General features: G+C 39.6%; 1 long non-coding RNA gene across 1 annotated transcript in view; it reads right to left on the bottom strand.

Annotated features, from left to right (window-relative positions):
- Positions 1 to 25,700, bottom strand: part of LOC127528767 (uncharacterized) — a 45,780-nt gene that overhangs the window by 6,615 nt on the left and 13,465 nt on the right. The window contains exon 2 of the long non-coding RNA XR_007935381.1: positions 7,852 to 7,897. This is a non-coding gene — a long non-coding RNA (uncharacterized LOC127528767). The remainder of the gene's footprint in view (positions 1 to 7,851; positions 7,898 to 25,700) is intronic.

Below are 25,700 nucleotides of genomic sequence, written 5' to 3'. Positions count from 1 at the left end.
TGATCTCTAATGTTGACCGCCAATATGTACTACCGCGACAATGGTTAAAAATAAAGACCAGAATTACCTGTGTACACGGAGATGTCCGCTCCTATAAATCCGCTCGATGTTTCATCAGCCACGGAGGAACACTTAAAAGATTGGTCGTAGCGGTCCTCCCAAATCCACTGTGTGCTGTGATTCTCAGGCGAGACTGGTCTGATATTAAAAGCGGTGAAGTACTGATCTCTCCTAATCCGAAATGGGGCCTAGTAACAGACAGGAATCCACTGTCTCAGGTTGTCTCCACACCATGTACACAGCCGGTGGAGAGAGGTATGAGAGACCAAGAGGAGGATGAGCAACTTCTTGGACCGTTGTGGGCCATTACGTCATCTGTCCGCATCTCGCCTGAATGGGATGATTCTCCGCCCCTTGAGGTCAGACCAGGCCCTCTCTCAGATCTGAGCTTTCAATTTAGACAAACACCGGCCTCATTTAAAAGGGAACAGTGGAATGATTATTCCCTTAAGTTTGCTAAGAATGCAGTTGTCCTCGTCAACGGCCAACGCACCAATCAGCCCATGCCGCAAGGGCCCCACATTGTTTTAGATAATGATTTATTATATCGGGTCAGTGAGCACGAGGAGGTGGGTGTGGAATCTGTTGCTAATCCCACAAACTTTCTGGCGGCAAGTTTGTGAGTTAGTGCACGCCCACCTCCTAGGAGGCCACCTGGGCACCGAGAAAACACTAGAGCACATTAAGCTCCGTTTCTATTGGCCGGGAATTAATGAGGAGGTTCGCCGCTTCTGTATTTCATGTCCTGAATGTCAGCTGCGGCAAATTCCTAGGAGGGAATGTGCTCCTCTTGTTCCCCTTCCCTTGATAGATCTCCCGTTTGAAAGGATAGGGGTCGACATAGTGGGACCCCTGGAACCCTTGGCCCAAGGATATAAATATATATTAGTCCTCGTGGATTATGCAACCCGATATCCAGAAGCTGTTCCGTTGCGCTCAGCCAATTCTAAAGCAATCGCACGGGAACTAATGGGTGTCTTTGCGCAAGTTGGGACTTCTAAAGAAATCCTTACGGATCAAGGGACCCTGTTTACCTAGGAAACGTTCAGGGAAACGGCCAAGTTGCTTAAAATAAAGCACTTGAAAACCGCGGTGTATCATCCTCAAACTGATGGTTTAGTAGAGAGATGTAATCAAACTCTCAAACAGATGCTTCACAAGGTGGTCAGCGGGGACGGGAGGAATTGGGATCAACTTCTCCCCCTCGTACTCTTTGCCTACAGGGAAGTCCCTCAAGCCTCCATGGGGTTGTCACCCTTTGAATTATTATATGGACGACAACCCCGGGGTATATTGGACATTTTAAAAGAAGGTTGGGATGGAGAGGCTCTTCCCTCCACTAATATTTTGTAATATATAGCGCAATTATGCGATAGATTTGAGAAAATTAGGCCCATATTAAAAAGTCACATGGAGGAGGCGCAATCAGCACAGGCCCATTATTATGACCGTGGCACGACACTTCGGGAGTTTCAACCGGGGGATCGAGTCATGGTATTAGTTCCCACCTCTCAATCTAAATTACTTGCCAATTGGCAAGGACCATATGAAGTCAAGGAGAGAAAAGGACTCGTTGACTATTTGGTGAAACAACCCAATCGAGTGAGCGGATATATCATGTGAGGTGGTAGACGAAAAACCCGGAAGGATCTCTCTGATTGCCCACAATATTGTGACTGAGCCTGGGGTCATCGGTCGAGAACGCCCCTATCGTCTTCCTGAGGCAAAGAAAGCTGAAGTGGAACTGGAAATCAAGCGCATGCTAGACCTAGGAGTCATAGAGGAGAGTCATAGTCCCTGGTCCAGCCCAATTGTCTTGGTTTCTAAGCCCGACGGGAGTTGGAGGTTTTGCAATGACTTCCGTCGGCTTAATCAGGTCTCACTATTTGATGCTTATCCCATGCCTTGAGTGGGCGACCTCCTTGAGAGGCTTGGACAGGCTAAATATCTGACCACACTTGACATGACTAAAGGGTAAGGGCAGGTTCCTTTAACGGATTCCGCAAAGGGTAAAACCGCGTTTAGCACCCCTAGTGGGCACTGGCAGTATCGTGTCCTTCCATTCGGGTTACATGGGGCTCCTGCAACTTTCCAACATCTGGTGGACAAAGTGCTCCGCCCTCATAACACATATAGTGCTGCCTATCTGGATGACGTCGTCATCTATTCCAGCTCCTGGAAGGAACACCTACAGCACATCCGAGCAGTATTACGGATGCTAGGTGAAGCCGGTCTTCAAATCAATCCAAGAAAGATATTTGGGCTACCTGGTGGGTTGTGGTACTGTGAAGCCGCAGTGCTCTAAGATAGAAGCCATTTTGACATGGCCCCGTCCGCGAACCAAGCGTCAGGTCCAGGCATTTCTCGGCTTAGCAGGGTACTACTGCCGGTTTGTACCACGCTTTTCGGAGTGCCCTTGAGTAATTTAACAAAGAAGAGGGCCCCTAACACTGTGGTATGGACTGAGATGACTGAGGCAGCCTTCAATGACTTAAAAAAGACCCTTACGTCGGCACCTGACTTTTCACTTCCCTTTTTCCTCCAGACGGACGCTTCGGACACAGGCCTTGGAGCAGTGCTGAGCCAAAGCGTCAACGGTGCTGAACACCCCGTCTTGTTCCTGAGCCGGAAACTGCTGGATCGGGAGACCAGGTATGCGGCGGTGGAGAGAGAGGCTCTTGCGATTAAGTGGGCGATTACACAGTTGAGGTACTACCTCTTGGGTCGGGAGTTTACACTTGTCACGGACCATGCACCTTTACAGTGGATGGCCCTGCATAAGGAGTCTAACCCTCGAGTCACGAAGTGGTTTCTTGACTTACAACCTTATAAGTTTTCGGTCATTCATCGGAAGGGTTCTCTCCACGCCAACGCCGATGCTCTCTCCCACGTTCACGACCTCTCGGTGCAGAACGCCCGACCCAACGGGTCTGGGCTAATGGGGGGCCCTGTCACACACGTGTGTTTTAGAGATAACTAAAGGGCTTGAATACATGTGATTCCATGCCAGACCAGGGGGTGGCGAAGTGCACTAATTTTCTCTCTTGATCTTTGGACTCAGTTGAATGAACATGTCTTTGCTCATGAATCAGTTTTGCAGCCGGGAACAATTATATGGGTGGCTGCCCCAAACCTTCGCATTGTCTTATGGTCATTTTTGTGACAATATTATATATATATATATATATATATATATACTGTACTCGTTTACTCATCAACAAAAACACAATTTCACATTTAGTTAAGAAGCTGAAATTTGAAGATGGTACATCCAGGGCACTAGGTATCTGCTAAAAAGGAGATTTCAAAAATATTAACATTAGGAGTAAAGCCCCCTTACAGTATAGTACAAAACCTAAATTCTCCAGTACAATTGGAATGAAATTTGGTGACATTGTAGGAAAATAAAATATTGATATTTGTATCTGATAATGCTGTAGCGAGTGGGTTCTATGTCCTTTTTTCAGCTCAGCAATGAGAAGTGATCACACAAAGAAATGGGTCTTACAGTTCATGCAGAAGAATGCTACCAGCTGAACAGCACCACTGACTAGGCTATGGCTGTAACTGTGTATAGAATTAGGGCTGGCAGGGAATGAAGAAGGGAAGGTGGCCTACACAGGAAAAAGACAAGACCGTAAGTGTTGCAGCTCAGTTAAGGAGTCACCCACGTCACCCTTACAGTACATAGTTCACGATATAATTTCTTTTTACCTGTCCTTTTCCCTACAATTTTTAAAACTTTAAATTCATGGCATATGTTGAGTAAATATGCAGTCTTTAAAACATGTTGCAGTTTGTAATAACATGATTTAGTTTTACAAGGCTATTGTTTGGCTCTGGCTTTCAGACTAAAGCTAAAAACTGACCTGCGTGCATTGTGCTTTCAATGGGGTGGTCAGGCGAGTGAAGAAGGGAAAGTGTCCTGTACAACAAAAAGACACTAGGTGGTTTAGTCTGTGGAAAAAAACTCAAAAATGATTTAACTGATTTGATTGATATTTGCTGACATAATATAAAAAGAAAATTAGCTGACCTTTGTTTTTTTATTTCTTGACAATAATGCTGTAATGAACATGCTATGCTAATATACTGCATCATTTTTTCAGCTCAGCTCTGAAAAATAATCTTAGAGAAAAATGGGGCTGACCATGAATAAAGATGGTGTGGTGTTCCACACAGCAAAAAGAGACTGGGTGATGTACTGTGTGGAGAATGAGCTGTGAAGTAGTTGAAGGAGAGTTAAGAAAGTATAGTGAAGCTCAATAAGATCTGGTTAGTAGCCATGTTATAACTGTCGACTATGTGCCAGGCAGTTTGGTTGTGAGTGACCATAGGTGTTGCTTTGCTAGAAGTAAATTGCAAATGCTAGCAAAGCTCAGTTAACATGACCTCAAGAAAGAGAGGCTGGACACTGCATTTAGTTCACAATATTATTTATTTTCACCTGTACTTTTCTCTATAATCCATATATCTCTCCTGTTTTGAATCTTACTCCTTCATGAAAAGTTCTCCTCTTGGCTATTTACATTTGAGAGTGCCATGTTTTTTTTACTGTACCAATGAAAACATCTCTACAATATATTTATAGGGAGAAAAACAAACACAATATTGATGTTTCTATATATGCCCTCTTTCTTGTTATAAAATTAATAGGTTGTTAATGTGTATATAAATATATATGTATATTTATTTATGATAAGTTACAAACAACTTTAAGAGTGAAGCAAAGAGAACCTTATCAGAATTCTGTGATGTTAAAAGTGGTGCCACTCAAGAGTCAGTGTTGGGGCCACTGCTTACTTTAATATATATAAAAGATCTTGATAGGAATACAAATACCAAGCTTGTTAAGTTTGCCAATGATAACAAGCGATGTGGAATGGCAGATAATGCACAGTAGAACCAGCCAAATTATTACAAAGGGATATGGACAGTATACAGGCTTGGGAAGACTGTGTCAGATAACATGTAGTGTAAGTAAATGTAAGGTAGTACAAATAACAAATGAAAATAATATACAAAATGGGAGGATAGAAATATGAAAGTACCCCTTTTGTTCTAGGAATCATAGTGGACTTGTCACTATCTACATCCAAGTGGCATACAGAAGGTATTAAGAAGGCTAACAAAATATTAGGTTATAAAGCACAATGTGTAGAATAGAAGTCAATGGAAGTCATCCTTAAGGCTTATAAAACACTAGTGAGGCCTCTCCTGGAGAACAGCACACAGTTTTGATCTGCAAGCTATATATGAGCACCAGAGAATGTCCAAAGGAGAGCAACTAGATTGATTCTGGTATTAAGAGGTATGAGCTATGAGGAAAGAAGGAGATGAACCTTTTCAATTTATGCAAATGGAGATTAAGAGGTGAGATGACTAAAGTTTTTTAAAATTATTAAATTAATTAGTATAGTGGATACAGGCTGGTACTTTAAAATGAATTCAACTAGAACACAGGGGAAAAGTTGGAAACTTGTTAAGGGTAAATTCAGGCCCGGCCTTAGGCATAGGCGAAGTAGGCGACCGCCTAGGGCCCCGGCGTCCGGGGGGCCCCGGATTGACTCCTTGGTCTAATTTTCACGCATTTCACAGAGCTTTCAGGGGGGCTCTGCCCCCCTCAGAGGGCCCCTGGACCCCCCTTTCACCTAGGGCCCCATAATACCTAAGACCGGGCCTGGTAAATTTCTTCCCCTATTCTGTAAAGAAGGCTTGTTCTTCTTGTAGAGAACCATAAACACACAGAATAAATAAACAAGAAGTGTTGTAGACAGCGGGAGTTTAGAGAACTTCAAAACTCGACTTGATGAAATTTTGGAGAACTTAGGTGAAATAGGATTGATGACATTTGTTGGGCTAAATAATATAATGTTCTTATAATTGTTTTCTAATGATCTAATATATTAAAGATACAAACAAGCTAGTTCTGATGGTCTAATACGAGTGTTAGCATAATATTACTCCACACCTTTATAACAACAGCTTAATTGTGATATTCAATATGTTGAACTTGTGAGTTTTCTTTAATTTACTCAGAGTGTACTAAATGTGCATACCACTCATAAACTTATCCTATGCACACTGAGTAATGAGCCAGGTTATGAGTGGAAGTAGTAGAAGAACATGGTCCTGTGATGTCAGATGTGAACTGATGCAAGTCACATAACTTGCAACTCTGTTCAAAAATGGAAAACAGCATGGCTGTGCCCACAGAATGAACAACAAAATGCCAACTCCTACGAAAATAAAAAAATCATCAACACATCAATGCCATTACATGACTGTCAACCCCCTCATTCATTGGTCATTGATAATCCTGGAAAAATATATTTAATGATATTCTAGCAAAAATGCCTGCAATTTGTTTATTTTGTGCATGCAACTAGATAACTGACATGTGGATTATGCGACAAGTTTAACATGAGTTTTCACATCGTTTGCAGTTGTACAGCATTCAGGACAACTGGTTATATCATAAACCTTTTTAATATCTATTTTGCTTTAAAATTTTCTTGGACATCACTGCAAACTTCATGGGGTAAGAAAGTAATACTTAAAAAATTATTAGGAATTTTTATTTAAAAAAGAGTAGACAATTACTGAGCTTGCAGCCCATCGATAGATAAGATGGCGGCCAAACCCATGTTACCACTCTCCTATGATGCTTGTACAAATAAATATAAGACTTTCCCCTTAGCAACAAGTGGTGTTATAGCAACTACAAATGTAAAATGGTGGAGAAATGATGTTATCACACTAAAACAGTAAAAAATAATGCATAAATTTTAAAAAGATTAAAATATTACCGTGTCTCCAATTAATTTTTAATGTTCTTAATATCATATCATAGGATTTATGACATGTACATATATTACATTATATTGATACAATCAAATCAAACTATGTGACTTACTAGTATTTTGCTATTTTTCCTATAATGTTTTGCACATTAATGTTGTGCTTTATATTTCTTTTGGTGTTATTAGGGGCTAGTTTAAATAGCTAGATGCTCTCACTGACTACTGCATTGTAATGAGAGTAAAATAAGCCCACTTGACTAACATAATAGCATCTTTGATCTGGCTAATCTTAAAATATACCAGGGATTTTATTCACCATGTTCTGCATATTCTTTGTTGTCTCCTGGTAAAAATGTTTATTCTTGGTTATACGGCAACACCATTTGTCTCACCAATAATATTCAATAAGTTTTGTATATTTTAAGAGCCTGCTGACTATGTCCATTAGTTCAGGTGTATAGGCATAGGGTGTTTGTGTTTTGATGTTGGTCTTGTTGGGTTTCTGTCTTTGAGTTTGGTTCTATCTCTGCTTAGAAAACTCAGTTAAATTGAAAGTCTCTCTAACCTCTGCCACTCAGTCACTAATGTTCTATTTTCCTCAGCTGGACCAAATCCAATGAACACATTAACATGTCCCCACTGGCTTGACTGCACTGCTTTCCTCTCTGACATGTAATTACTGTATCTTTAAAGCTTGTCTACTGACTGAAAAAGCTGAGCATTCAACACCATAAAATGCCAATTGTATGTGCTTATTGAGAAACACTTGGGACCTGAATATTTCAAAGAATGGGGGTATCATTTCGGGAAAATCTGTGCACTGCGCACGTTTTAGGTTTTTTACTGCTCATACAGTATGCAGTTTCTTCAAATTACTGAAATATTAAACCAAAAAATGATGTCGCATGTTGCATTATATTCAAGTCTTTCAGCTTTATGGTATCTTAACCTAGAGATGGACTGGAAATTTGGACAAGCAGGTCAATACTCAGTGAGCTGGTCTGTCTGTTGGCTTGGCTGTCGTGGCACAAAATCTGAAAAAGAGGGAGAGGAGAAAATGAACAAGAGTGTGTGAGCAAGTTAGACAGAGAGAGGGAGAGAGAGAAAGAAAAAGAGAAATACCATGTAAGTGGCCCTCACTGCATCCTTAGTACATCTCCATCCAACCATCCATTTCCCAACCCGCTGAATCTGAACACAGGGTCATGAGGCCTGCTGGAGCCAATCCCAGCCAACACAGGGCACAAGGCAGGAACCAATCCCGGGTTAGTACATCTCTCCATTCATATAATCCTACTAAACGCCAGGCCACCCATCAGTACCCGAGATAGAGAATAATTCTTCAATAAAATGGAAGGGGGTGCGGGGTTGAAAAAAATGAAAAAATATAAATCACTCCAACAACTTGAGACAATGTGAAAAAGAACTCACAATTAACAATTGAGGGACTGCAGCAGAGTCAGAGTGTAGACGTGGTCAGCTCAGCAGCCTATTTACTAAGACTACTTATGATGGCTGGTAGGCCAAGACACTAATCATCAGAACACTCAAAGTAAGAGAAATTTTAAAATGGCATATTATTAAGCAACCACACTGGTAAAGGATAAGTTGAAAGTTTATGAACACCGTGTAAACATCCGCTGGATGATGTCATAGTTAAAAGACTTCTCTTTGATTTTATTTCCTCTACTTTAATGCAGCCAACGATCATCTAAACTGCTTTATTTTTACAAGACAAACTTTTAAATCCATGTGGAGTGGAGTTAAAATTAGCTAGATAGCAGTGAACTGAAGGTTAGGTGAGGCTAAAACCTAACTTTGTCCATGTGTTAGACCCTCACGCATTCCTAACTTTTTGTCAGGGAGCAGCCAAGTGCAATATCAGCAGAGCACAGCTGGAGAGGGACATGGGGACAAAGCAGCTGAAGGAGTGTCAGGAAGAGGCAGCAACTTGGAAGCATCTGTATAGCCTGTGCTTTTATGTCAGTGAGTATACCATAATAAATCGCTTACAGGAAAAAGCAACTGGGAGTGTTATGTGTAAAAGCACTCAAGGGGTGTACAAGAATTGTTGGTGCCTGGTTGATTGTGGTGGGACAGTTTTCCCAAACATCCAGGGTTAGCTTATGTTACCAGTCCATCTCTGCCTTAACCACAAAGTCTATCACCTATTCTCTTTGATAAGTCATTTTAGTAGGGACAAAGACAAATGCCTCTCTAGCTGCTGGTATGACTGTATGGATTGTGAATTAAGTAATGAGAAACATCAATTAAACAAATACTGAACTGAATGTTAAAATAAACAGTGGCTATAAAATTCTTGGTGGTTAATCTGGGTTCTTGTAGGCTTCATTCAGGATTTCCTTGCATTTTGTTGCATTCATTTTTTCCTGCACCCCCACAAACCTTCCAGTGCTTACAGCAGAGAAGAATCCACACAACATGATGCTGTTACCACCATGCTTTATGGTGGAGATGGTGAGTTTTTGATAATGTGCAGTGTTACGTTTACACCAAACATAAATGGCTTTTATTCTGATAGACAAAAAGCTCATAAGACCATATAACCTTCACCCAGATGGCCTCAGTGTATCCTATGTACTCTAATTGAGATGTCACATGCATTTACAGTGCACCAGAAAGTATTCATAGCGCATCACTTTTTCCACATTTTGTTATGTTACAGCCTTATTCTAAAATGGATTAAATTCATTTTTTTCCTCAGAATTCTACACACAACACCCCATAATGACAACGTGAAAAAAGTTTACTTCAGGTTTTTGCAAATTTATTAAAAATCAAAAAACTGAGAAATCACATGTACATAAGTATTCACAGCCTTTGCTCAATACTTTGTCGATGCACCTTTGGCAGCAATTACAGCCTCCAGTCTTGTTGAATATGATGCCACAAGCTTGGCACACCTATCCTTGGCCAGTTTCGCCCATTCCTCTTTGCAGCACCTCTCAAGCTCCATCAGGTTGGATGGGGAGCGTCGGTGCACAGCCATTTTAAGATTTCTCCAGAGATGTTCAATCAGATTCAAGTCTGGGCTCTGGCTGGGCCACTCAAGGACATTCACAGAGTTGTCCTGAAGCCACTCCTTTGATATCTTGGCTGTGTGCTTAGGGTCGTTGTCCTGCTGAAAGATGAACCGTCGCCCCAGTCTGAGGTCAAAAGCGCTCTGGAGCAGGTTTTCATCCAGGATGTCTCTGTACATTGCTGCAGTCATCTTTCCCTTTATCCTGACTAGTCTCCCAGTCCCTGCCGCTGAAAAACATCCCCACAGCATGATGCTGCCACCACCATGCTTTACTGTAGGTATGGTATTGGCCTGGTGATGAGCGGTGCCTGGTTTCCTCTAAACGTGACGCTTGGCATTCACCATGTGCCTTTTACTAAGGAGTGGCTTCCGTCTGGCCACTCTACCATACAGGCCTGATTGGTGGATTGCTGCAGAGATGGTTGTCCTTCTGGAAGGTTCTCCTCTCTCCACAGAGGACCTCTGGAGCTCTGACAGAGTGACCATCGGGTTCTTGCTCACCTCCCTGACTAAGGCCCTTCTCCCCCGATCGCTCAGTTTAGATGGCTGGCCAGCTCTAGGAAGAGTCCTGGTGGTTTCGAACTTCTTCCACTTATGGATGATGGAGGCCACTGTGCTCATTGGGACCTTCAAAGCAGCAGAAATTTTTCTGTAACCTTGCCCAGATTTGTGCCTCGGGACAATCCTGTCTTGGAGGTCTACAGACAATTCCTTTGACTTCATGCTTGGTTTGTGCTCTGATATGAACTGTCAACTGTGGGACCTTCTATAGACAGGTGTGTGCCTTTCCAAATCATGTCCAATCAACTGAATTTACCACAGGTGGACTTCAATTAAGCTGCAGAAACATCTCAAGGATGATCAGGGGAAACAGGATGCACCTGAGCTCAATTTTGCAGCTTCATGGCAAAGGCTGTGAATACTTATGTACATGTGCTTTCTCAATTTTTTTATTTTTAATAAATTTGCAAAAATCTCAAGTAAACTTTTTTCATGTTGTAATTATGGGGTGTTGTGTGTAGAATTCTGAGGAAAAAAATGAATTTAATCCATTCTAGAATAAGGATGTAACTTAACAAAATGTGAAAAAAGTGATGCACTGTGAATACTTTCCGGATGCACTGTATTTTAACAGTGTCTTTGCCACTCTCCCATAAAGCTGTGATTGGCGAAGCACTTGTGTAATAGCTGATTGTATGCACAGTTTTTCCAATTTTTGCTACTGTAGTTTGTAACACCATCAGAGTTTTCAGTACCTTCACTAGTCTTCTTCTTGTACCATCACTCAGTTTTTGTGGACAGCATTCTCTAGGCAGATTTACAGTGGTGTTATACTCTTTCCATTTCTTAATGACTGATTTAACTAGACTCCATCGGATATTCAGTGACTTGGGAATTTTCTTGTCTCCTTCCCCTGACTTGTACTTTTCAATCACCTTTTTATGGTATCACTTGGCGTGTTCATTTGTCTTCATTGTGTAGGTTAGGCTCCCATGCTGGCTCATCACAAGTTGGCCCTTCCAGATAGGGAACATTTATACTACAATGAATTAAAACCCCAGACACTGAACTTATTATGTGACATCTAAAACCAACTGGATGCACCAGTGATGATTTAAGTGTGTCATATTAAGCAGGTAAATGCTTATGTTATCTTTTATTTTGTGTTTTATAAATGTAATTAATTTAAATTGATTTGCAGAGATCTGTTTTCACTTTGACATTAAAGTGTATTTTTCTATTGATTACTTTCTAAAAAGCCAAATCAAATGCACTGGGATTCAATGTTGTAACATAATAAAATGTGAAAAACGTCCGGGGTGAATACTTTTCGTGGGCGCTGTAATGTAAAAATAATGACAACAATACCCAGAAACTGACAGATGGGTTATGGTTTGGATGATTGTTTAGTAGACTTTCATGTTCCTTCCCTCCTGCCCTTCTTCCCATTATCAAAGTGGCATTGTGATAGAATTTTTTCCTGTTGTTTTAACTAAAAACAGAGAAACACAAAATACATCAGAACACTAATTCTGTTTTTAATAGGAATGTGGGTTACTTTATTCTTCTACTTAATGACTTAAATGACAGTGATTCACTTGCTGTAAAAGTCAAAGTGTGAGCAGTGTCGTCACTTGTTTGGTCAGCAAATTATTTTGAGACATGCTTTGTGTTTGACTTCAAATTTCTTTAACACTTACACATTACATGGACATCTGCCACATAAAAAAAATAATAAAAAATTTTAAAAGTACAAAAACTGAGTCATCCGAATTTTGGCCATGAAAGAGTGCAAAACCTATAACAGGCCCTAACTTCATTTTCTACCAAAAGAAGGTAAAATGGTGGGTCTAAGACAAGTGTACTTCACACCCTAACTCTATGCACTAGGTGTGAGTATTTGCCAACAGTGATAAGCCTCCTAAAAAATAAAAGTAATCAGATAAAAACACTAAAAGGACACATAAAGAAAAGTACAGTGGAACCTCGGTTTGCGAGTACAGTGATCCCTCACTATTTTGCGCTTCGCCTTTCGCGGCTTCACTCCATCGCGGATTTTATATGTAAGCATATTTAAATATATATCGCGGATTTTTTGCTGGTTCGCGGATTTCTGCGGACAATTGGTCTTTTAATTTCTGGTACATGCTTCCTCAGTTGGTTTGCCCAGTTGATTTCATACAAGGGACGCTATTGGCAGATGGCTGAGAAGCTACCCAGCTTACTTTTCTCTCTCTCTTGCGCTGACTTTCTCTGATCCTGACGTAGGGGGATTGAGCAGGGGGGCTGTTCGCACACCTAGACGATACGGACGCTCGTCTAAAAATGCTGAAAGATTATCTTCACGTTGCTATCTTTTGTGCAGCTGCTTCCGGAAACGACATGCTGCACGGTGCTTCGCATACTTAAAAGCTTGAAGGGCACGTATTGATTTTTGATTGAAAAACAAACTCTGTCTCACTTTGTCTGCTCCTGACGGAGGGGGTGTGAGCTGCCGCCTTCAACAGCTTTGTGCCGCGGTGCTTCGCATACTTAAAAGCCAAACAGCCCTATTGATTTGTTTGCTTTTCTCTATCTATGTGACATTCTGTGCTCCTGACGCGCACTCCTTTGAAGAGGAAGATATGTTTGCATTCTTTTAATTGTGAGACGGAATTGTCATCTCTGTCTTGTCATGGAGCACAGTTTAAACTTTTGAAAAAGAGACAAATGTTTGTTTGCAGTGTTTGAATAATGTTCCTGTCTCTCTACAACCTCCTGTGTTTCTGCGCAAATCTGTGACCCAAGCATAACAATATAAAAATAACCATATAAACATATGGTTTCTACTTCGCGGATTTTCTTATTTCGCGGGTGGCTCTGGAGCGCAACCCCCGCGATGGAGGAGGGATTACTGTAACTTGGTTTACGAGTGTTTTGCAAGACGAGCTAAAATTTTTAATAAATTCTAACTTGATAAACAAACGAGGTCTTGCAATACGAGTAGTATGTATACACTTTGTCTGCTGAGTGTCAAGTGATCACAAGTGAGCGATGGTTCTTCTCTCTCTCTCTCTCGCTGTGGGATTGTGGGCAATCATCTCCTATTCTCCATCTGAGTCGGCGTGCCTCACTCATATAGTCAACATCTGTACGAGCATATACTGTTTACTACAGCATTGTGACTGTGTGTGTGTGTGTGTGCGCGCGCTTGAAACAGCAACAGCACGGTTATTTATTGTAGCGGGATCTGCCGGTCTCCTATACACAGACACAGCAGTCAGGCAGGGTTGTGGCCAACTAGTACTGTGCCCTGCACATTTATAATGTTCCTTGTATCACCCATCGACGGCAAGCGCTTATAGCATGTCCGCAATCTTTTCGGATTCGCTTTTATGGCAAACTGCTACAGCGCTGGGAGACTGCGATTGCTTTGGCACGCTCTTCCACGTGTCGTCCCATTGAGTGGAATCCCACAAGAGTTTAGAAACTCATTCAAACCAGCCATGATTCTTTTCAAAGGTAAAGTGCAGGTTAATTTGTTTTATGTATTTTTACTTTATATTTTGTATTAATCATTTTTATATGAATAGTTTTGGGTTGTGGAACGAATCATCTGAGTTTCCATTATTTCTTATGGGAAAATTCACTTTGATATATGAGTGCTTTGCACTGCAAGCACGTGTCCGGAACGAATTATGCCCGCAAACCGAGGTTCCACTGTAGCTGTAAAGTAAGAGGTTAATTTGCAAAATGCTCAGGTTCAGATGAACAGGCTACATCAAAGTTTCCAGAATTTCAATTACAAATATAAGAGGGCAGGGAGTTCCAAATGTTTAGATGAACTGGCAATCTGACAATGCCTCAAGAACTACTTTTATTGTATCACAAATTGTCCATGTAAAAACACCCATTGCACCATCTCATTACATCTTCCATAATGTCACGACCAGGTGGCCATGTTGGACCCATAAAAAGTGTGGGGGAACACATACAAATAAAACAAAACAGTAGGAAATGCACAAAATGTACAAGAAAATAAAGTGTCCAAAAAAACATAAAATCAGCTCAAGCAGCTCACAACTTGTTCCCTGACTTTAAATTTTGTTTAGCTGTTTGAAACTAAATCAAGGAAAAATCTCAATACAGCAAAACACAATGCTTGGAATACTCCTACTATAAAAGATAATGTGGTTATAAGATTTTTGGAAGAACTAACTAAGACATGAAAGATAGGACATATCATTTTGACTGTGTATGTGTTTTGCATCTTTAGGAATACAATTTAAGGAAAGAATAGAATGAATGTTCACAAAGAATTTGGCAGACAAGGATTTGGAAATGAAAAGTTTAATGGAGAAGGGAAATTCCTACTCAGGGCTTTGTTAACTTTTGACCAACAGAGATACATAACAAGGCAAAAAGCTACACTGAATCAAGAGTTAAAAGAGAGGCAAGATCAAGAGTCAAGCTAACAATAACAGTTTCCTAATGAAAAATGAGAAAGCATTAGGCACAGAACATTGTTTTATACATAGGTGGAAAGGTTTCAGGACTGGTCTGACCCCATATAACAATGATTGTTTGATCATTTTCCAATAAGTTGCATGAACTGTGTGGATGCCCACAGAGGCATGCTGGCCGGGATAACAGAAGGTTTCATACCCAGCCAGGAGGCCGTTACTGAAGGACCAAGAGATTTTGGCTCACCAGGAGCAGGTCATTCCCCCACACAGCAAGTGGCAGTGTTCCTCAGAGCTAAACCCATTTAGGATACACATGGGGTTGCATGGGAAATGGATTCCGTAAACACAGCCTTGTTGGGGTTTTTGGGGACCACCTGAAGGTGCTTCCGGGAGAGGACTGCCCAGGTTCTCACACGACCTGGAACTCTTCAGGATGACTTGGAAGCAGTTCCTGGCTCAACTTTAAAAGAGAAAACACTGAGTCAGGAGGCAGTGGGTTACACTCTTGGAGGAGGAAGGAGATCTGTGCTTGGTGTGTTTTTTGGTTGTGATTCTTGTGGAGAAGGTGTTGGGGCTCAATAAGAAGCCTTTAGTTGAGCATAAAGTGTGTTTGGGCTTTATTGTGTCTGAGGTTTGGGAGGCTGGAGCACCCTACTGGTCACAACTGTCACATTTCACTGTACTATTTTGGCTACTGCAGAGAACTAGCTTAAACTTATTTCAGATGCTATTTTAATGCTAGACCAATTTTATCTGATATGATCAGATTAAGCGGAAAAAGGCAGGAGGGGCACAGGACATCTATGTGAATGTTCAATGGCATAAAAGCGAGAATATTACAATTAGAGCTAAAACATGTCATTTGTTCATGCTACTGACTAGGGGGATAAGTTACCTCACTCTGATTAATGTGTTTATTCCTCGTTCGGCAAACAGGGACTCAGCAATTGAAATGATTCATTCTGTTACCAACACTCTAATGATGAAAAATTCTGACCTTTAAATGGTGGTGACTTCAACCAGGGGAACTTTGGAAGGAACAATGACATATTTTCATCAACATGTGTCATGTTCCATTCATGGATACAACAAGCTGGACCTGCTTTATTCAAATGTTAAATGCCTTTAAATGTAAACCTGTGGCACCACTGGACAGATCTGACCACGTCTTACTCCCACCTACAACCCTGTTATTAAATGGAAACAGTTCTCTTATTATCCAAGGCAGAAGTTCTTGTGTGTGTTTGGGGGTTGTTATTGTTTGTTATAGTATTTATATTTTTCTTAATTTTGCCTTGGGAACGAATAATGTATTATCTTTCTGCTATATGAATATACAAGATCTTGGATACTTAACAGGCAGTCATCAGTCAGTCATTTTCCAACCCGCTATACCCTAACACAGGGTCACGGGGGTCTGCTGGATTGACAATTACTTAAAAAATAAATGTTAACACTGTCGTTTAGGTACTGCAAAAATGCATTTATTACTGATTTTTTTTAATGTAACAAGACCTTAACAAAGGCTTCCTTTGGTGTTAATGAAACAAAGCATCAATAAAGTGGCCATTCATCTCTGTGCAGTGTGGCATTTGATAGGCTGGTAAAATTATATATGAAGGATTCCCAAGTCCTATATTTAAGTATACAAAATCAAGAGAAATATGTCTCACTTGAGCTATCTCTGGCATTCCAAAGTGAAGTTTTTATTAAGTCACATTGCACAGATGAATAGTTATTTTACTGATGTTTTATAATTGTCCAAATTTGTAATTTGCACCAAATTTGTTACATAAGAGTAAATGAGTAGTAGATGCATTTTTGCAGTACCTAAACTAAAGAGTTACCAAAATACTAAAACATTAAAAACTGTCACAAATAATAGATAACTGAAAAATATTCATAACAGATTAATAACAGTAACAGGTTGGCAGAACAGAACACTTGCAGACTGAATATTTGTTTTAAATGGTGTTGACTAAAGATTTTAATTTTCATCAATTGCGTTTATCTTTGATGGAAATAATGGTAAACTAAAAATGAACAGAAAGGACAGTGGACATCCACACGATGTAAGCATCTGATGGAAAACCAAGTTATATTTCCTTTCAGCATTCTTCTTCATATGCATATGTATTAAGGCTGGAATTCCCATGATGAAATCATTAATTACTGTATATTGCATTTTCAGCTTTTTTGGCTGATTTGCAAACATGTGAAGTTCTGCATATTCAATTCACCAGTTGCACTGCTAGCGTTTGCTCCTTAGCTTTATTAAGCTGGCATCACACTAAACAATTTAGAGTTGGACAGAGTGTCAGTTGCTTAATTTTTCTCTAAGGGTATCAGACAGATTATAAATTCAGGACTTGCCAGGAATGGTAGATTACACAATTTCCTAATGACTTTTCAGCACAGTTTCAAACAGACCTTCATCACAACATAGTCAGCAGCCGGACGCTGTCATTCAAGCAGTGTATCACAACACCCTTTTCTTTGCTGACAGCTAGAGCTTCACACTGCAGTGATGTATCATGGAGTTCTCACTTAACTTTGCTTAAACTTGACCATAACAGTAAGATTACTGCTGTAGCATTCTAAATTAAAGGGGTGTAAGTTTTTCTTAAAATAATTGCAAATATAGAGCAGGGATGTCAAACTCAAGACTGAAAAATAACACTATATATACCAAATGCATGCTGAGATCAGTGGCTGATTTAGAGGTCATGGGGCTCTATGCGTAGACTTTATTAGAGGTCCATTATTGTACCAAAAAAGAACTGATTTTAACAAGCTCGAAGAAGGACACTGTAACCTAATAATAATACTTTACACTTCAAATGCGATGCATTACTCTAGTCTAGTGGTTCTCAAACTCAGTCCTTGGGACTCCTTGTGGCTGCAGGTTTTTCTTCTAAATAAGTTCTGTTTTTTAATTGAACTCCTAGTCTAATAAAGCACAATGTTATTTCCCTGTTTATATGACTGTGGGTTCCATGTTGAAATAATAAAACTATGTTTGGTAACATTTTCATTAGAATGTACCAGGTACCTGTGTATTTTACATAGGAACCACATATAGGCCTGATATTGAAGTAGTTGCAGACTTTTTGCAGAAAATTTAATTAAATCAGAATATATTTAAGGTTTATTTTCTATTACTGCTGTTTTATTCAACCAAATAAAGCATTTATTTATCAGCACATTTTTGTACAAGAAGTATGTAGCTGAAAGTGCTTTACAAGAAATAAAATAAAAAAATACTATTAGAAATAACATAGATAAATAAATAGATTAATAAATTCAGAGTATTTTGACTAGATGACAGTGGTGCAGGATGCCACCACAAAAAAATCTAAAGAAACAGACAGATAAAACCAGTGGTTAGTGGTTTAGTTTTATTTCATTTAAGTATATGATATAGCCTTACTTATTACAATCTGTTACAAATGGTACAAAAATAATTATTAAAAATCCAAATTAAAGAAGTGGTTTGTCAGACGTTTTAAAACGCTCCACAATTTTTGACACATGTATCTCTATTGGTAAAGCATTCCAATTTTTTTACGCATACAGGCAACAGGCTGCCTCTCCAGTTCGTTCATGTTTGGCCATCGGAATACTAAGTAAAATGGTCTTTTATGATCTAAGATTACAATTTGGAATGTAGGGGAACAGGCATTTGAAAATATAAGGAGCAAGACTGGTCAGAGTCTTATATACAATCAACAGCAATTTCAATCGATTGTAAAGTTCGCTTACCAGGAGAAGGTGGGAGCGAAGGATGCCATCATCTACATGCTACACCGATCCCTCTCCCACTTGGACAGAGGCAGTGGCACTGTAAGAATTATGTTTCTAGACTTCTCTAGCACCTTCAACACCATCCAACCTCTGCTCCTTAGGGACAAGCTGACAGAGATGGGAGTAGATTCATACCTGGTAGCATGGATCATGGACTATCTTACAGACAGACCTCAGTATGTGTGTCTCGGGAACTGCAGGTCTGACATTGTGGTCAGCAACACAGGAGCACCGCAGGGGACTGTGCTTTCTCCAGTCCTGTTCAGCCTATATACATCGGACTTCCAATACAACTTGGAGTCCTGCCACGTGCAAACGTTCGCTGACGACACTGCTATCGTGGGCTGCATCAGGAGTGGGCAGGAGGAGGAGTATAGGAACCTCATCAAGGACTTTGTTAAATGGTGCGACTCAAACCACCTACACCTGAACACCAGCAAAACCAAGGAGCTGGTGGTTGATTTTAGGAGGACCAGGCCCCTCACGGACCCCAAGATCATCAGAGGTGACTGTGTGCAGAGGGTGCAGACCTATAAATACCTGGCAGTGCAGCTGGATGATAAATTGGACTGGACTGCCAATATTGATGCTCTGTGTAAGAAAGGACAGAGCCGACTATACTTCCTTAGAAGGCTGTTGTCTTTCAACATCTGCAATAAGATGCTGCAGATGTTCTATCAGACGGTTGTGGTGAGCTGGGGAGGCAGCATAAAGAAGAGGGATGCCTCACGCCTGGACAAACTGGTGAGGAAGGCAGGCTCTATTGTAGGCATGGAGCTGGACAGTTTGACATCTGTGGCAGAGCGACGGGCACTAAGTAGGCTCCTGTCAATCATGGAGAATCCACTGCATCCATTAAACAGTGTCATCTCCAGACAGAGGAGCAGTTTCAGCGACAGACTGCTGTCACTGTCCTGCTCCACTGACAGACTGAGAAGATCGTTCCTCCCCCAAACTATGCAACTCTTCAGTTCTACCTGGGGGGGGGGGGGTAAACGTTAACATTATACAAAGTTATTGTCTGTCTGTATAACTGCATTGTTATCACTCTTTAATTTAATATATTCTTTATCACTATGCTGCTCCTGGAGTATGTGAATTTCCCCTTGGGATTAATAAAGTATCTATCTATCTATCTATCTATCTATCTATCTATCTATCTATCTATCTATCTATCTATCTATCTATCTATCTATCTATCTATCTATCTATCTATCTATCTATCTATCTATCTATCTATCTATCTATCTATCTATCTATCTATCACAATCTGTTACAAATGGTACAAAAATAATTATTAAAAATCCAAATTAAAGAAGTGGTTTGTCAGAAGTTATAAAAAGCTCCACAATTTTTGACACATGTATCTCTATTGGTAAAGCATTCCAATATTTTACTCATACAGGCAACAGGCTGCCTCTCCAGTTCGTTCATGTTTGGCCATCGGAATACTAAGTAAACCAGTCTTTTATGATCTAAGATTACAATTTGAAATGTAGGGGAACAGGCATTTGAAAATATAAAGAGCAAGACTGGTCAGAGTCTTATATACAATCAACAGCAATTTAAATCGATTGTAAAGAACACGGGCAACCAAAGTAACGATGCTAAGACTGGTGAGATGTGCTCTTTTTCCTCATTAGTACTATCCGTTTCTATCAATATCCCTTAATTTTGTGGTTCACAAAAAATTTTGCACCCCACCCTACCCTGATTCACCAGGATGTTTTTTGCAGACACCCATGAGTATGAGGATTAGGCAGCAATATGTCTTTATTCACACACTTTGCAGATAATACTTCTAGGTTCAGAGTGCATATGCCAGCAGGCTACAAACAAAACTTACACTCTCACTGTGTAGAGGGATCCTCAATGAATTCAATTAATTTTGTTTCATTTTCAAATTTTTCTTTACACTTGTTTTTTTAGGAATTCATTTTTTTATGTATTATTATTTACACTCTTTGCTGATAGCGTTATTGTGTGAGTCAGCTCTTTGTATCTAATGAGACAGTTACACGTGCATCAGTTGGTGATGTGTCAAAGAATGTGGGACTGTGATGACATCTCATTGATTCTTTACGTAAAAAATAAGGATTATCAAAATCAAAACTAAGCTTATTATATTATAGATAATTTATGTGCCACTGTCATCTGCAAGTATTGCGTTTTATACAAAAAAAACCAACAAAAAAATCACTAAGCTTGTTAATAAAAATTAAACCAGAATGAGACAAATTCTTTAGGAAAGCACAGTAGAAAGTTTATGTAAAAACAACGTAGGTTTAGTGAAGTGACATGAGGCAGTGTGGGTGAAAATTTCATATCTAAGCTGATTTATATTTGTGTTTGTGTGTATTTGGGGTATTTTGACACATGAGAAATCTTTATCTGGAATTATTTTTATGACTAATTTTGAAAATAAAAAGCTTATTTAGTTAGATGATCAAGTGATTGCAATAAAAACGCTATTGTTATCTCAGGGAGCGAAAATGTGAACAGAGCACAGTTTACATTCTGCCTTATCCCAAGGTGAGTTAAAAACTCTTTGCTGTTCATTGTAATAGTTAGCTTTCAAACAAATAGGTCCTAGTAGTAGGATTTGTGTTCTGCTTACAAACTCTTTCCGGCATTTGACTTTCATTTTTGTATTGCCCCTTCAGTTACTGGTTTCTTGGTTTTGTTTGGTTCTATGGTATTCTAACCCTTGCTTGTTCTGACCTTTGCTTTTGCTGCTTTAATTATCTCCTATTGATTTTATTATTTGTATGTCTTTAACAGAAAATTGCTTAAGGCTATAAATGTAATCTGAAATTACACTAGGAGCAGTGTTTCAAGCCACATGAATAAAGAAACTTTAATACTTCTATCAACAGCAAGAAATTATGTGTATTAGTCTAGATTAATATTAAATATTTCTGAACACATGTATTGATTCTGAGACAAGTTGAAATCATTATAGTGTTGGAAGCCTGCAACAGAACAACACTGTTATGAAGAAATTATGATTCTATTCTACATCATGGCTGCCAGCACTTATAAAATTAGCTAAAGAAGCAGAGGCTGAAAGACTTTGCCATCAGCTTCTGTTTAACAATGGGCTCATTTTGCCTGTTCTTGCTGGAGAGTGTAAGCAGTCGTCTTTAAATGAAAATTAGGTAAGTTATTTGACTATGCTGAGTTTTATTCACTGATTGAAAACTTTCAATTTATAGATTTTTATGTTCACTTTGTGAAGAAATCTATTAAAGATTACATCTTCCTTAGTTACTCTCCTCTAACCTCCTAATTACCAAGGGACCTGTCATCCTCTGATGCAAACAAAAGCTCAATAAAACAAATTTTGAATTCATAGATATGAAAGACACTATATAATAGATAGATAGATAGATAGATAGAAGATAGATAGATAGATAGATAGATAGATAGATAGATAGATAGATAGATAGATAGATAGATAGATAGATAGATAGATAGATAGATAGATAGATAGATAGATAGATAGATAGATAGATAGATAGATATTTATTTGAGACTGATTTTTGCTTTTCCTCTGCTTGTCTAGCTGTTGCAATTTTAATGTTCTGTATTTAAACACCTGCCTTGCAAAAGACAAAATAAAACAAATCACCAGTAACATACTCTTATTATTCATGAAAGGCATTCATATACTGTATGTAGTAATCAGAATTCCTCCTAAAATTTTAAAAGGGCCACTGATGATAAGGCACATAGTATATTCTTCTGGAAACAACCCAAACCTTATTTGTAAATTAAATTATATACATTTAGAACTCTAGGACACACTTGTAGGTTCTTCAAACAAACATTAAGGCTAATAAGGCTCAAAACAGTCAAAAGGGAATATTGATTAAAAAAATAATGAAACCAGTGACGGTTAAAAGAAAGGAGACCGTCAAGGTCAACATATGGTGGGAACAAGATGGATAAATGTTTTTGTGGAGTTTTGGGAAGAAGGGGTGGAGTCCTCTCCAGGCCTAGTGGGTAAGGGTAGCTGCCATCCTTGGACACCTAGTTGGAATTGCGGTGAAAAGAGAAGAAGCATTTAGGGTCCGCACCTCCTCATGACCAATGTAGTACTGCTTACCATTTTGAAGTCTGGAACATGGCCCCCTCGCGCACATGCAACATAACATATTGAAACAAACAATAATTAAGCAGCCTCCCTGGGCCTTCTTAATACAAGTTTCTCTTCACTGTCTGCCCAGCAGGCTTGCTTTGTGCTTGCTGACATTACAATACCATGCTTCAAGCACCAAACACTCCCTTGTCTCACTTTCCATATATTTAATCTCTTTACTCTGACTTTTCTTACTATATACTTAATGTGGTATAAGAGGTGAACTATTATTCCAAACAATGGTCACTTTCAGACTGTTGCCAGCAAGAAAGTATTCATATAAGAATCACTGGTAGTTTTACTTTATGATTATCGCTTCAGTAAACTTTAATACTTGGGCAAAAATAGAAATCACAGTAAAGAATCTGGATAGAAAATCTGTAAATCTTAGATAAAACTATACATGATTATTTCTTCACATGAGAAGTCGTTCCTGTAATTTTTAGGTAAAGTTCCAACATAAAATGAGGGCAATGCTTCAAACATAAGATCAGACATGTCTTCCTTTGATGTACACAGCATAACAATAACAGAAAAGCATCCACTGATATACAGAACAATGTGACACAATAATATCATCACCAAAGCATCTCAAGAGAACACAAACAATAAATAAATGTTATTTTCAAAAATCGGACAAAGAAAAAAACACCCTTAAATCCAAGGAACTAGTCCAGAATGACTAGAGATTACAACATAAAGTCACTTGTGCATCTAAGTTGGTCCTCTAAGTTTAACAGGGAAACCACACTTGGGCTCTGTCTAGAGGCCCCTGATGTCCCTATGTGCCCATGTCATTCATAAACCCTATTAGGCCAGAGGCTCTTACCAACTCACAACCTGTAAGCAACAACAACATCCAACCTCCCAAGTCCCTTTAAATGACTGTATATCTTTTAAGAAGCAGGTTGTTTTGTCATCTCTGACATCTATGCTAGAAACATGAGGGAAAGGCACTGTGAAGTATGGAGTTGTCTGGCCCCTGTGTTCAGGTAGAAGTGTTCACTATTACAAGGTTTTGCACAAGTTCAGAATTTTACTTTAGGTGTTCCTGCTTGCTCAACATCTGAGCCATGTACTAGGAATGGAGAAAATGCTGCTCCCCAATTGCCTGAATGCTCTTGTTTCTTTATCAAAACACACATTTTTCTGTTGCTTAACTGTGTTTCATTGCATCAAGTTTTTTAGGGTGTGGAAATGACAATCTTTATATCTCCCCGATGTTCCTCATGTCCACCTGGTCCAATATGTTATGTTGGCACTGAAATTCAAAGCAAGAGACCTGCTATTGGTAGGTCACGAACATCCACTGCAGAATGCCTCATTGTGCTCTCTTATTGTACACTTAATTTGGCAATGACACTCAGCTCCTAGAGGAATCACTTCTACATCTGTCACACATGTGCCACACGTAGCTCAGAATTCTGAGTCAGCCGACCAGATTGATCCATTTTTCTGTCAAATGAACTCCAAATGTTCATTAAAGTGTGGCCAGGGAATACAAGTCCAATTATACACAAGTCATGGTATTGCACTTACATCAGAGTGTGTCTATCTAAATCTCATTTTGAGATGTTGATTGCACTAACTCTTAACTCAGCCTCAATTTTCTATCAACACCCACCAGTGAAAGAAAGTTAAAAATCTACCCCTATGGCTGTCATAATTGGCAGCTGTCATACTGCGTGTTACAATCTGAGTTCGCTGTTGCTGTCTGAAAGTTTCTAGTGGCTCACAGAGTAACATTCCAACTTACAGATGGAGATGCGTTTTCATACTCTTGATTCGGTGGTGATGTGATGAGAATAAATTAATTTCCTTTCTCCTTACCTTTGGGTTTGTGGACATCTGCTACACCTCACAGTGCTCTCTTTTATTACGGTAGAAGGTCATTTTCACAAAGCAGGCTGAAGACATTTTCTCTGTTTGACGAAAGACCAACATGTTGAACTCTGTTTATTTTAAACCTGGCAATGAAGTGTAAGCAACAGAGGAGGTCGCTTCCCTGGAAGATGGAGATATGCTGCAGCAAGTAGCTCACTGTTGACCAACAGAAGGATTTCCCCTCTTACGTCTTAGAGCTGGCTAGAGTAAAAAAAAAGAACAGGTGGTCACTCTGTGCAGGCCAGGGCCATCTTCCATTTCCTCAGCTTGGTTGTTTCAATAATCTGTACTATTTGTACAAAAGCAGCAGGCAAGCACACAAACACAACATTTGTTCCTCTATGTGAAACCCATACTGTATTCAAGTAAGCAGGGCTCTCCCGGAGAGATTCTGTAAAATCCCTGATGCACATGAGTTCAGTTTTCTGTTCAGTGCCAGGATTCTTATAGGGATAAGGGGAAAAAATAGACAATTAGATCTTGCCAATTAAACTGAAACCGACTTTTCTGGAGGCAGAGCACTTTTCCTTGGCAATTTTCCAATTAAAACAAAAGGTTTTGATTTTCAGGTTATTTTGCAAATGCTCTTCATCCAGTCTATATTTCAAATCACACTCTTTACAGCAAAGGATGCATAGTAGTTCAGTGGTTAGCATTGCTGCCTCACAGGTTCAGAGTTCTGGGCTAGAATGCCCATCTAGTCACTGACTATGTTGACTTTGCCAGTTCTCCCAATGTTTGTGGGTACTTTAGCCCCCCCCCCTACATCTCTAAGACATGCATTTTAAGTTAAGCAGTGACCCAAAATTGACCACATGTGGATATGGGGGTGAGTGTGTGCCCTGCGATGGACTGGTACCCAAGGATCGTAATTTGCCTTAATGCTGAGACCCCTACAGCTCTGGATGAGCAGATGGCCCTGTCACAGCAAGGTAATACAAACCAACACAATCTTCTCATATTTTATTGTTTATTCAACATTAAGTCATAGTGGGTTTAATCTGACTTTTTTAACACTA

The sequence above is a fragment of the Erpetoichthys calabaricus genome, chromosome 7, assembly GCF_900747795.2.
Source record: "Erpetoichthys calabaricus chromosome 7, fErpCal1.3, whole genome shotgun sequence".
In the NCBI taxonomy this organism is placed as follows: domain Eukaryota; kingdom Metazoa; phylum Chordata; class Cladistia; order Polypteriformes; family Polypteridae; genus Erpetoichthys; species Erpetoichthys calabaricus.
The sequence above is the reverse complement of the archived record's forward strand: the minus strand, read 5'-3'. Positions and strand labels throughout refer to the sequence as shown.